We start from the raw sequence: 13,977 nt of genomic DNA on the forward strand, positions 1-13,977 counted from the left end.
TTCCCCAAGAGACCAGAAACTTGTTCATCCAACCTTAAATGTACTCGATGATGGGGCGTACATAACTGTCAGGTACAGAGAATGCCAAAGATTCTCAGCCCTTTGAGTAAAGTAATTTCTCCTTATCTTAGCCCGAAATGATCAGCCCCTTATCTGTTCCACAGTGGGTTAGATTCCCCGACCAGCAGAAAAAAAACAATCTCCCATCAAACCTACTCAGAGCTGTGTCGCTTTAATGAGATCGCCTCTTATTCTTCTAAACTCCAGAGAATTTCATCACAGGACAACTCCCTCACCCCAGGGAGCAATCTGGTGAATCTTCTCTTTACCGTTTCCAATGCAAGCACGTCCCTTTGACTATCACACCTGCACAGAATATTCAACATGTGGTCCCAACCAGCCCTGTGCAACAGCAGAAACACCTCGTTATTCTTGGACTCCAGTCTGCCGGCAATAAAGACCAAAATGTAATTCCACTTCCAATTACCTGCTGCACCTACATGCGAGCTGAATGCATTCCTTGTACCAACGAATCTATTCTATTCTTAATATCAACATTTACATTTTCAACTCATCAAATATATCCTGCTCTTTCTATTTTTTTATGAAGAAGAATAACTTCTCGTTTTTCAAGTTTGCACCTGATCTGCTCCTTCACTCAGAAAAGCTCTCTGTTTCATCTCGCAGTCTGTTGGATTCCACCCCACAGCTTCTATCAACTAAGCTTGGTCGACAGCGAGAGTTGAAGGCACGATCCCTGGTTGACCAAGACCAGGGCTCTATCCACTCAGCTACGGAGCCAAGCGCTGCAAGTTTTATACATTGCGTGTAGTATTATCAGTGGATTGAGGAGCAGCATAGGGATTGAGGTCGGAGATTTTTAATCTGGTGGAGATTTTGATTTGGTGGAGAGCAGGAAATTAAAAGAGGCAACTTGAAAATGACATGATTTGACATGTGTGCTCTGTGTGTATCTGACATGTATGTTGTGCTTGTTATGTGATTCTTCTTCAGAGTTTATCGTTAGTGTTACATGGATTCATAGAGTCATAGAGTCATAGAGGTTTACAGCATGGAAATAGACCCTTTGGCCCAACTTGTCCTTGCCGCCTTTTTTTTAAACCCCTAACCTAATCCCAATTGCCCGCATTTGGCCCATATCCCTCGATACCAATCGTACCCATGTGACCATCTAAATGCCTTTTAAAATACAAAATTGTACCCGCCTCTCCTACTGCATCTGGCAGCTTGTTCCAGACACTCACCACCCTCTGTATGAAAAAATTGGCCCACTGGAGGCTTTTGTATCTCTCCCCTTTCACCTTAAACCTATGCCCTCTAGTTTTAGACTCCCCTACCTTTGGGAAAATATATTGACTATCTAGTTGATCTGTGCCCCTCATTATTTTATAGACCTCTATAAGATCACCCCTCAGCCTCCTATGCTCCAGAGAAAAAAGTCGCAGTCTATCCAGCCTCTCCTTATAACTTAATCCATCAAGTCCCGGTAGCATCCTGGACTTGCATCTCTGACTTTTCCAACTCCGATGCAAGTTCATCCAGCTGGAAGATTTAGATATTGCTCCCTTCACAAACGCTATGAGGCGGGTTTTCATTAAATGAAGAATTGGACAAAAAGTTATTCACTCTGTGACTGGGAATTGAAACGACGTCACGGCGCCGATTCTGGTCACTAGACCCTCAGAGACGCTGATGTGAGAGATTTGCAATGAGTTGATCATCTCTGTACCCATTGCTTCATTTCCAATAACTTTCAATAAAAATACGGAATGACGGGAGGCGTCCATGACAGGATTTGAGCCTCAGTTAGAAAATCCCAATCTACCCCTGGGCCGGGACTGCAGTCTCAATGTTTGCAATCCTGTGGTTATATCGGCAGACAGCCATTCAGCCTGTGTTCCCGTTTGTATTCTCTGTCGGAGCAACTCAATTCCTTCCAGTCTTGACAAAGGGTGATCTGGACTCGAAACGTCAGCTTTCTTTTCTCATAACTGATGCTGCCAGACTTACTGACATTTTCCAGCATTTTCCCTTTTTGTTTCCGATTCCAGCATCGACAATAATTTGTTCCACGCCTTCCACATGCGCTTCTTTACCTCAACAACTGTTTACATTGGTCCGTGTCTCCGCTTTCTTCCTGCCAAAAACGACACGGCACAAACTCCTGCATTCAATCTGAACTGCTGGATTTCAGCTGCAGGGACCAAAACTCAAACCCACTCGAGCAATGGCGGGATTTGAACTCACAGCTTATACAGAAACTGGACCTAACTACGGGTTTAAACTGCTCCGCCACGCTACCCCGTAACCATTCTGCTCTTTACTGAAAGCGTTACTGAAATTCAGTAGCAGCAAAGGAGCTGAGAAAGGCCATCAGTCGGTTTGAGCCTGCTCCTTCAATGCATCAATTCATCCTGAACTGTGTAACAAACAGAAATCACATCCAGTCAGAAACAGAATCAGCTGCAGTGAAGGACCGGCACCATTTAAACTGCCTTAACCTTGTCTGATTCCCAATATCCTGCCAGATATGACATGAAAACCTCCTGTTGAATTTGCTCAGTCTTCACCTCAGGACACGAGGAAAGATTGTGTTTTATATGTTCCACCAGGCAATACCTGACATTTGTTTTTATGGTTTGGATGAGAGCAACAAATCTTCATTTCCTGACCTGTAATCTGAAAAGCAGTGAAAGTGTCAAACTCTAACCATCAGACCAACCTATTTTACAGTTTTTTCTTATCCACGCTGCTTTTGTTATTTTAATTTTCGCGCCAGATCACATTCACCACAAGCAAGTCTCTGCCGCAAAATGGCACCTTCTGTTTGCACCACAGTGATATATTCAGTCCATTACAACAGACAACAGGCATTCCACGCACAGTTATTACTTTCGCTTCCGACGGTTCAAAACTGGACAGAAACCTTTTCAAATATTGTCGTTGCAGAGTGAGGGAAAGGTTTAATAATTCAGTGTGAACGCTAAAATCTGACCGATTTACTATCCAGATGTTAGCTTACATCACCATCTCTATCGTCAGCGCTTTGCAGCGTATCACTATCTTTCTGCTACTATATTTGTTCTTGACCTGTTGCAAATGTGACCTTTCCAGCTGTGATGTAGACATGCAAACCTCACTCGCTTGATTTTAGGAGATCTGCTTTTATTTTTAATAGTTTGCCGAGAGCAAAATATAATCGTTTCCTGAGCGGGAATTGAAACCAAACAACACTGGGGTGGTACTGAACACAACCCACTGGACATCCAGGGTCACGGGTGAAATGTGTTTTTCAAATTGACTTACGATACATCTCTTAATATGTCCAGTTTGGATGGAACATGGACTGCTTCAGCTAATGATAACACCGATTGAGTTCGCTGGGACATGAATTCGACAGTGAGGTAAAATAGTCCCACAACATGCTGAAGTGATCGGGGTATATAAAATTCTAAAATAATTGATAGATTGAACGTTGACGAAATGTTTCTTCTCATGGGGCAATGGAGAACAACAGGTCAAATATATAGGTTGAGAGGCGGTAGATTTAAAACTGAGATGAGGAGGAACTGCTTCTCGCAGAGGGTCGTGAATTTGTTGAATTCATTGCCCCATAGCGCGGTGGAGTCTGAATCATTAAATGATTTCAAGAAAGCGACAGATATATTCCTAATAATAACAGGGATGAGGGGATATTGGAACAGGTAGGGAGGTGGATTTGAGAACAGGGAGAGATCAGTCATGAACTGATTGCATGACGGTTCAGGCTCGAAGCACTGAATTTGCCCACTTCTGCTCCTAATTCTATTTCCTAAGTGTAACTTTCAATTTTCAAAACCCACCAACTCATCACTGTGGCTCCAATGTAATCTACGTACATCACATCCACAGGTTCCCCTTCATCCACAACGCAACTGCGTCCTGTAAAGGACTTGGGAATGGCCCCATTCTGTGGTGTAATTACTTTATAATTCTTTTTTTCCCTCATTTAAGCTCTCCTGATTTACACCCGGCCAGAGGTCTCCCCTCTTGTTATGCTGCTGGATAACACTTGTTTAAAACCTTCTAATTTCTTACCATGCCCCGTAGTAATCAAAGATTATGGAGCTAAAATATGAGATTTGTTTTCCTATGTACTCAAGCTGTCTGACTTTCTGAGTTTTTCGAGCATTTTCACCTTTCACTGCAGAAATCTGTGCAGCTTTGAATGGCAATGGAAATATTTTCATTGAACAACTTCGCCAGCAGCGGCTCGTTGGACGAGGGGTATGATTCGGGCTGAGGGTGTTAACATCACCAACATGCGAGATATCCCGGGTTCAAAGGCCGAGCGAGAGTTCTCAATCAGCTGTCGTTTCGTATTGGACAAGTCAAAGGTTTTGTAAATGCATTTGCAGTGCAAACGGTGGGATTGGTTTTCGTGGGATTTGGTTTGAGAACCTGAGCACACAGTGCAGGCAATCTATCAACACAACACCCACACAAGGAAATCAAGACATTAAAAGGTGAATATGCTTGTGGCCACTCACTTGATCTCTGGTCATCAGTTTAGAGGACCCCATGTTTGTTGGTTCAGGCAGCTGGCTGTGTGTATATTGTTATTCATTCATGGGTTGTTGATGTGTACCTCATTCGCTATTTCTGTTTTTCATTGTCTCTATATATCTCCCCCAGAATCTGTCAGTGTCTCTGACTGTGTTTTTATTACGTTGACCGATTTTGATCCTTGCTCTCTTCATTCATTCGCTGTCTCTGTGCATCCGAGGTTCACTGAATTGATTTCTGCGTTTCTCCTGGGAGGAGAGATTCAGTGGGATGAGTCTGTTCGCTCTGGAGTTTAGAATAATCAGAGGTGATCTTATTGAAAAGTCTGAAAGTAGGAAACAGTTTGACAGTGTACATGCTGAGAGGCTGTTCCCCCCACCCCTGGCTAGTTAATTATGAACAAAAAAATGTGAATTTTGTAAGAGGAGTTTGGAATGTTTGGGAGAGGTGAAGCTGAGCATTGGAAGATGTGAATGATGTAATTGATGATTGAGAGGAAGGGATAGGAACCTTGGGGATTCTGCAGGTCGATTCATTGTAAACTTTGAAATCAGAGCAAGCATAGACACCAGTTGGAAAAACAATATTTGTCTCCATGCATTTTAGTTTATGGAAACCAACCTGACCCATGTACCTGGCGAGCTCAGTCGGTAGAGCATAAGACTCTTAATCACAGGACCGTGGGTTCGAGCCCCACGTTGGGCGTCATCGTTTTAAACTTTGCCCCATTCTTGGGTGAATTCCCGATCTCTGTTCCTCGAGAAGCATCACCGCTCAAACTGAGTCTTTCTCCTTTCTGCGTTGTTTATCTCAGAGTTGTGGGTTTGTGACTGAAAACTGCCTGCAGTTCACTGGAAGGCGGGAGTTCAGCGCAGAACTCAGCGAGAGGTTTTGTTCTCATTTATTGTGAGATTCAAACCCAGATCGGCGCGATTGTGTCAGCGGGAACAATAATCATCTCCATTGTAATTCAATCACTCCGGCCTTCCATCCTATCAAAAGACCGTTTGTCCTTTCCTCCTCTCCCTCTCTATTCTCCTTGATTCTGTACTTGTTTGAAAACCATTAAATGACAAATTTCTTCCAGTTAGGGTCAAAGGTCAGCAACCTGAATCATTCACTCTCTTTCCCTCTCCACAGAAGCTGTTGAAGCTGATGAGTGCTTCTAACATTTTCTGTTTTGAGGTGGGATTTGCAGTAACTACAATACCTTGTTTGGGATCACAGTGGATCACTTTTCTCTGACTGAATCTTACCTGTTTGAACAGTTAAAGGGCTGCGGTTTTAAATAATGAGACACCAGAATATGTCACCCTATTTGACATGAAATGAAACAAAATGAGAATTAATCATTTCATAAAATGCTGCGAATGCAATATATATTTCATTATCAATGCCAGCATTTGTTGTCCACCCCTATTTCCCACTGAACTGAGTATTTTGCTGGGCCATTTCAGAGGGCAGTTAAGAGTCAATCACATTGCCTTGGGTTTGGAGTCCAATGGATGAAAGGGGAAGAATGGCAGATTTCCTTCTGCAAAAGGTCCAGATGAGTTTTCATGACAATCAGAAAACAAGCTTCATTACTGAGACTAACTTTCACTTCCGTTTCAGTTCTAGACTGTGGTGGGATCGGGACCTGTGAGCCTGAGCCACGGGATTCATGCTCCACTGATTTTACCACTACGTCACCATCATCCCCGAAGGGTATAAGTGTAAATCCTTCACATGGAACAAACAGCTTAATTTCACATTGAAAAAATAAGATTTAAAGCAGTGTACTGTGGAAATCATTGTCAGAGACTCAGGATACCGGGGAATTGATGAGATATCGATTGCGTTCATTGAAAGACAGAAAATGTGGTGAATGCTCAGTGTGTGTGATGAAGGAGCTGCGCTCCGAAAGCTAGAGATTCCAAATAAACCAGCTGCACTTTTAGCTGGAGAGAATTCTTACCGGGCACTGAAGGGCATTTGATTTACAATTCGCAAAAAGATGATTTTTATAAAATTAACAGCTTTCAGCAAATCGCACCGCAATCACATTGCAGAAGGTGCAGTGGGTTACTCTCCTGGCCTCATTGCATCAGCTCCAGAGAACGATTGCTCAAGAACACAAAAAGCTCAGCGATAAAGAGGTCGACGGCTTCATTCATCAGCGGTTACCCGAGAGCACAAGACCTTTCTCCTAAACCACACACGCACGCACGCACCCGCACGCACCCACCCACCCACACACGCACACACACATGCACACGCACGCACGCACACTTGCTCAATAATGCTCAGGACACCTCAAATTCCTTGTTGGTCGAGTCGTTAGAATTCGCCGCCTTCAATGCCATGGTCTGGGTTCGATTCCCAGTTAGAGAATGATGATTCATTGCTCTCGTGCAACACATGAATTAAGGAGAGTGGGTATTGCTCCCTGGTCGAAAACGGGAGAGATACTTGTGGCAGGTTGAACAGGAAGAAGGAAAAATCTGCCCCATTCCACAATCCTGTCAATTACCCACAACAATTAATATTTCCATTAAGAAGTCTCACAACACCGGGTCGATTTGGAATCAAGAGCTTTCGGGGCGCTGATAAAATAAAGCAAATTTATTTTATTATCGGAGCAATTGAACCAGTTGGACTTTAACATGATGCTGTGAGTCTTCTTATTGTGCCCACCCCAGTCCAACGCCCGTATCTCGACATCATATTTACATTGCAATTGCTGGCACCTCCTGTCAAAATGAGTGAGCTATCTTTGGCTGCATTAAATTTCACTGTAGCTCACCACATTCAAAGAGTAATGTTTCTTATAAACCTTATTGTAGTTAATCTGTTGAAAAGGTTCAGCTTATCACAGCTCCGCTTTTATCACACTGGAAGCGAATGTGAAAATATGAACAGTTTCAAAGCTGAACAACGTGCACAAGATTGGAAGGTGAGTGCAACCGTGAGTAATTGGCACTGTGCATATTCCTGTACTCAGTTTCTGGGAGAATCAGGAAGATGAAATTCTGGTGGTCCAGTGCTTAGGATTCGGCGCTTTCAGAGTCATAGATCGGCTTCGATATGCTAAGATTTAAAGTTTTTCATAATCCGTTCAACAAACCTGAATTGCTTCCTGATCGAAAACAGCTCTGTCAGAAGCAGTGCAGTTAGATCTATAATTCTGTGTTTGAATTGGAAATGTCACATGGGCAACAGTTTAAGAATAAACACAGATAGTGAAAGGCCGTGATAGGCTGCAAAGCGCTGCCAATAGAGATGGGGATACAAATCTGTATGACAATGGGGTAGATTTTATCGATTAGGTTGACACAAATATCTCCTCGACCTGGATCCAAATCTCAGCCAAATCACAAGAAAACATCTCGCTAACTTAAACACTAAGCTCTCCGACTTCACTCAGAAACCAGTAACTCTGAGACAAAGCGGGATGCAGTCTGACCACTCGATCCCCCTCCACACTTAATAAGAATATGCTGGATCCCGTGAACCAGCTGGCGACTGAGGGGGTGTAGCTCAGCGGTAGAGCATTTGACGGCAGATCAAGAGGTCCTCAGTTCAAATCCTGAATGCCCCCTTCCTTGTCCAGCTGACAATTTTTTTCAATTGGAACTGTCTTCCATTGGCTGCACAGAGCGTTGTGACGTCCAGCAACCGGGAAAGGCGCGACATAAATACAAGTCGGCCTTTCATTAATTATCTTTAATCCCAATCCTTTGGTTACTGACCCTCGTCAGTGGAAACAGTGTGTCCCTATCTGCTCTATCAAACAGCCCTTTTCCATGTGAACTATCTGTTCTCAATCTCAGGACTTTGCAATTATAAAAACAGCATTCTGGTGAAAGTTTAACTCAGTCCTCATTCCACTGATCTTTGCCGACTTGCTGTGTATTTTCCTTATTGAACACATTTCAGGTTGCGACAGACGGATTCCTGAGAAATCTGAGAAAGAAGGGGAGTGTGCAGGAAAATGGAAACCCAAGATCAAACATGGGTTAAAGTTTCGAGTTCAGTTATTGAGTTTAATAATATTTGAAATATATAAATTGTTACAAATAATATGTTAGAGATAAATGTTCAATAAACTAACGTCAGCTAACAGTAGAGGCAGAAACACACGATAAGTTTTTTTTTAGTGTTGCCCAAGGACTCAGTGACACTCAAAAACCGAGAGACAATGAAAGCAGATGGAGAGGGAAAAAAAGTGAAAGCCCCGTCGCTGGATGGTCTCGAACCATCAACCTTTCGGTTAACAGCCGAACGCGCTAACCAATTGCGCCACAGAGACTGACGAAAATGGAGCTTACATGGCATCCTAAATCAGGGTGACAGCGTGTTGGCTGCAAGTTAGACGCCAATTCAATTTTCACCAAACCTGACACAGAAAGACCAAATGATGGCATCGTTTACAAATCTAAACATGTATATTTTATTATTTTACCCCGCAGTGTTGTCGTGGTGTAATGGTTCATCCCTTCTAACATGGAAAACGGCCGTTTGATAGAGCAGGGAGGGACAGACTGTTCCCACTGACTGGGCTCAGTAACAGAGGACGAGGATTGAAGATCATGAAATATTTGCATTTATATAGAACCTATCCCGACCAGCGGACGTCACAAAGCACTTTCCAGTCAATGAAGGGCAGTACCTTAATTAACATGTTTTACTTGTTTCCTTAAAGTTCTTGGTTATTTGAATAAAATAGCTTGTTATGGCTGATCTTGGGGTACAACTCAGTTTTTCACCAGCTCCCCATATCCCTGAATTCCCCGAGAGGCCAGAAACCTGTCTATCCCAACCTTAAATGTATTCGATGATGGAGCTTCCATAACTGTCTGGCATAGGGAATTTCAAAGATTCACAACCACTTCAGTGAAGTAATGTCGCCTGATCTTAGGCCGAAATGATCAGCCCATTTTCCTGAGACTGTACTGCCGTGGGTTAGATTTCCCGACAAGCAGAAGAAATCTCTCAGCCTCCACCCTGTCAAACCCAATCAGACTTGTGTAGGTTTAATGAAATCGCCTCTCATTCCTCCAAACTCCAGAGACTTTCAGCCCAATTTACTCAGCCTCTCATCATACGACAACTCCCTCATCCCAGGGATCATCTGCTGAACCTTATCTGCACCGTTTCCAATGCAAATAAACCCTTTATTCAATGTGAATATCATATCTGCACAGAATATTCAACATGTGGTCTCAACAAAACTCTGTACAACTGCAGCAACACCTCGTTATACTTGGACTCCAGTCTGCCGTCAATAAAGACTAAAATGCAAGTTTCCTTCCAATCATTGCCTGCACCTACATGCCAGCTTTATGCATTCCTTGTACAAATGCATCTATTCTATTCTCAATATCGACGCTAACCTATTTTAGCTCTTCAAATATGTCCTGCTCTTTCGATTTTTTTACGAAGAAGGACATATCTATTCGCTTTCCAAAATCACACCCGATCTGAACCTCGACTTATCTCTTGTTTGACTTTTAGACTCTCTTCCCTTTTCCTACAGCTTCTATCAGCTAAATTTTGCCCGTAGGCTCCAGCGAGAATTGAACTCACGACCCCTGGTTTACAAGACCAGTGCTCTAACCACTGAGCTATGGAGCCAAACGCTGCAAGGCGCTGCCACTAAGTGCAGCATTATCCGTGGATTGAGGACCAGGATGGGGTTTGAGGACGGAGATTTTTGATGAATGTGGAAATGTCTGAGGTGGAGAGCCGGAAGTTAAAAGACAGAAGTTGAAAGTGACATGATTTGACATGTGTATTGTGTATGTACTTGACATGTATGTTGTGTGTGACTCTTCTTCAGAGTTTATCGTTAATGTTACATCTCTGATTTTTCCAGCTCTGATACAAGTTCATCCAGCTGGAAGATTTAGCTTGTTGTTCCCTTCACGGACGCTGTTTTTATTGAATGAAGAAATGAACAAAAATTTATTCACTCCGAGACTGGGAATCGAAACCGCGTCACGGCGCCGACGCTGATCACTGGACCCTCAGTGACGCTGATGTGACAAATATGGAGTGAGTTGATCATCTCTGCACCCATTGCTTCATTTCCAATAACTTTCAATTAAAAAAAAGTCACAATGAGGAATGACGGGAAGCGCACATGATAGGATTTGAACCTCAGTTAGAAAATCCCAATCCATCCCCTGGGCCGGGACTGCAGTCTCAATGTTTGCAATCCTGCTGTTTATTTCGACAGACAGCCATTCAACCGGTGTTCCCGTTTGTATTCTCCATCGGAGCAGCTCCACTCCTCCCAGCTTTGACAAAGGGTCATCTGGTCTCGAAATGTCAGCTTTCTTCACTCCTTACAGATGCTGCCAGACCTGGTGAGATTTTCCAGCATTTTCTCTTTTTGTTTCCGATTCCAGAATCCACGATAATTTGCTCCAGTCCTTCCACACTCGTTCCTTTACCTCAACACCTGTTTACATTGCTCTGTCGCTCCTCTTTCTTCATGCCAAAAACGACACGGCACAAACTTTTGCATTCAATCTGAAATGCTGGACTTCAACTGCAGGGACCAAAACTCAAACCCATTCTGGCAGTGGCTGCAGTCGAACACAACAACTCCGTAGAGACTGGACCTTCAGCCACTGGCTTAGATTACTCGGCTACGTTACCACGTAAGCAGCTGTGTCCTTTACTTGTATCGTTATTGAAATTAGCAGCAATGGAGCTGCGACAGTCCATCAGTCGGCTTGAGCCTGCTCCTTTACTGAATCAATTGATCCTGAACTCTGTAACAAGCAGGAATCACATCCAGTCAGAAACAGAATGAGCTGCAGTGAAGGACCAGCATCATTTAAACTGCCCTTAACCTTGTCTGGTTCCCACTATCCTGCCAGAAATGACAAGAAAAAACCTCCTGTTGAATTTGCTCAGTCTTCACTTCAGGACATGAGGCGAGATTGTGTTTTATATGTTCCACAAGGCAATAACTGACTTTTGTTTTTACGGTTTGGATGAGAGCAACAAATGTCCATTACCTGACCACCAATCCAAACAGCAGTGAAAGTGTCAAACTCTGACCACCAGACCAGCTGCTTTTCGCCTGTTTTACAACTTGCTTTACACACACTGCATGTATTGCTTTATTTTTCGCGCCAGGCCAGACTACATTCACCACAAGCAAGTCTCTGTTGCAATATGGCACCTTCTGTTTCCATCCCAGTGATACATTCAATCAGTGACAACATACAACAGACATTCCACTTACAGTTATTAATTCCACTTTCGACTGTTTGAAACGAGAGAGAACCTTTTCCAAATATTTTCGTCGCAGAGTGAGGGGAAAGGTGAATAATTCAGTGTGAACGCCAAAATCTGACCTTTTTACCATCCAAATGTTACCTTCCATCACCATCTCAATTGTCAGCGCTTTGCAGACTATCACTATCTTTCTGCTACTGTGTTTGTTCTTGACTGTTGCACATGTGACATTTCCAGCTGTGATGTAGACTTGCAAAACTCACTCGGCTCATATTAGTAGATCTGCTTTCGATCAGATAGTCAATCAGGTTATTTTTTAATAGTTTGCTGAGACCTATAAATGATCGTTTCCTGAGCGGGAATTGAAAACAAACAACACTGGGGAGTACTGAATACAACCCACTGGACTCCCAGGGTCACGGGTGAACTGTGTTTTTCAAAATGACTTACCATATATCCCTTAATGTGCCCAGTTTGGGTGGAACATAAGTGACTGCTTCAGCGAATGACAACACCAATTGTGCTTGCTGGGACATGAAATCGACAGTGAGGTGAAATAGTCCCACAATATGCTGAAGTGATCGTGGTATATAAAATTCTAAATAGGATTGAAGAAAGTAAAATCTTTTTTCTTATGCGCAATCGGGAACACCATGTCAAATGTATAGGTTGAGAGGTGGTAGATTTAAAACTGAGATGAGGAGGAACTGCTTCTCACTGAGGGTCATGAATTTGTGGAATGCATTGCCCCATAGCACGGTTGAGTCTGAATCATTAAATGATTTCAAGAAAGAGACAGATATATTCCTGATAAGTCAAGGGATGAGGGGATATTGGAACAGGTAGGGAGGTGGATTTGAGAACAGGGAGAGATCAATCATGAACTGATTGCATGACGGTTCAGGCTCGAAGGGGTGAATTTGCCCACTTCTGCTCCTAATTCTATGTTCCTAAGTGTAACTTTCAATTTTCAAAACCCACCAACTCATCACTGTGGCTCCAATGTAATCTACGTACATTACATCCACAGGTTCCCCTTCATCCTCACCACAACTGCGTCCTGTAAGGGACTGAGGAATGGCCCCATTCTGTGGTTTAATTACTTTAAAATTCTTTGTTTCCCTCATTTAATCTCTCCTGATTTACACCCGCAAGAGGCCTCAAACCCTCTTGTTATGCTGCTGGATAACACTTGTTTAAAACTTCTTACATTTCTAGAAATTCCCAGTTCTTCCCAATGAAAGGTTATGGTGCTAAAATATAAGATTTGTTTTCCTGTGCACACAAGCTGTCTGGCTTTCTGAGTTTTTCCAGCATTTTCACCTTTCACTGCAGAAGTCTGAGCAGCTTTGGATGTCAATGGAAATATTTTTATTGAACAACATCTTCAGCAGCGGCTCGTTGGACGAGGGGTATTACTCGGGCCTGGGGAGTAAACAACCACAAACGTGTGAGCGATCTCGGGTTCACAAGTCGGGCTAGATCCCTCAATCAGCTGTTGTTTCGTATTGGACAAGTCATAGGTTTTATAAATGTATTTGCAGTGCAAACGTTGGGATTGGTTTAGGTGGGATTTGGTTTGAGAACCTGATCACACAGTGCAGGCAATCTATCAACACAACACTCACACAAGAAAATCAATACATTAAAAGGTTAATATGCTTGTGGCCATTCACTTTATCTCTGGTCACCAGTTTAGAGGACCCCATGTTTGTTGGTTGAGACAGCTGGCTGTGTGCCTATTGTTATTCATTCGTGGGTTGTGGATGTGTACCGCACTCGCTATTTCTGGTTTTCATTGTCTCTATATATCTCCCTCAGACTCTCTGTCTATGTTTTTATTACGTTGACATCTTTTGCTCCTTGCTCTGTCCATTATTTAGCTGTCTGTGTGTAACCGAGGTTCACTGGATTGATTTCTCCGTTTCTCCTGGGAGGAGAGAATCAGTGGGATGAGTCTGTTCGCTCTGGAGTTTAGAATTATCAGAGTTGATCTTACTGAAAAGTCGGAAACTGGGAAACAGTTTAACAGTGTAAATGTTGAGTTCCCCCCACCCCTGGCTAAATTATTAAGAACAAAGAATAATAAGGTGAATGATGTAAGAGGAGTTTGGAATATTTGGGAGAGGTGAAGCTAAGAATTGGAAGATGTGAATAATGTAATTAATGATTGAGAGG

General features: G+C 43.0%; 1 protein-coding gene and 2 non-coding genes across 3 annotated transcripts in view; 1 reads left to right on the plus strand and 2 right to left on the minus strand.

The window, feature by feature from the left end:
- LOC144483028 (dehydrogenase/reductase SDR family member 1-like) overlaps positions 1-13,977 on the plus strand; it is a 340,453-nt gene that overhangs the window by 115,669 nt on the left and 210,807 nt on the right. The gene's annotated exons all lie outside the window — the stretch shown is intronic.
- trnan-guu (transfer RNA asparagine (anticodon GUU)) lies at positions 8,784-8,857 on the minus strand. The gene has a single exon. It is a non-coding gene; the product is annotated as a tRNA-Asn (tRNA).
- Positions 10,110-10,182, minus strand: trnat-ugu (transfer RNA threonine (anticodon UGU)). The gene has a single exon. It is a non-coding gene; the product is annotated as a tRNA-Thr (tRNA).

This window comes from Mustelus asterias, unplaced genomic scaffold (assembly GCF_964213995.1).
Source record: "Mustelus asterias unplaced genomic scaffold, sMusAst1.hap1.1 HAP1_SCAFFOLD_44, whole genome shotgun sequence".
Lineage (NCBI taxonomy): Eukaryota > Metazoa > Chordata > Chondrichthyes > Carcharhiniformes > Triakidae > Mustelus > Mustelus asterias.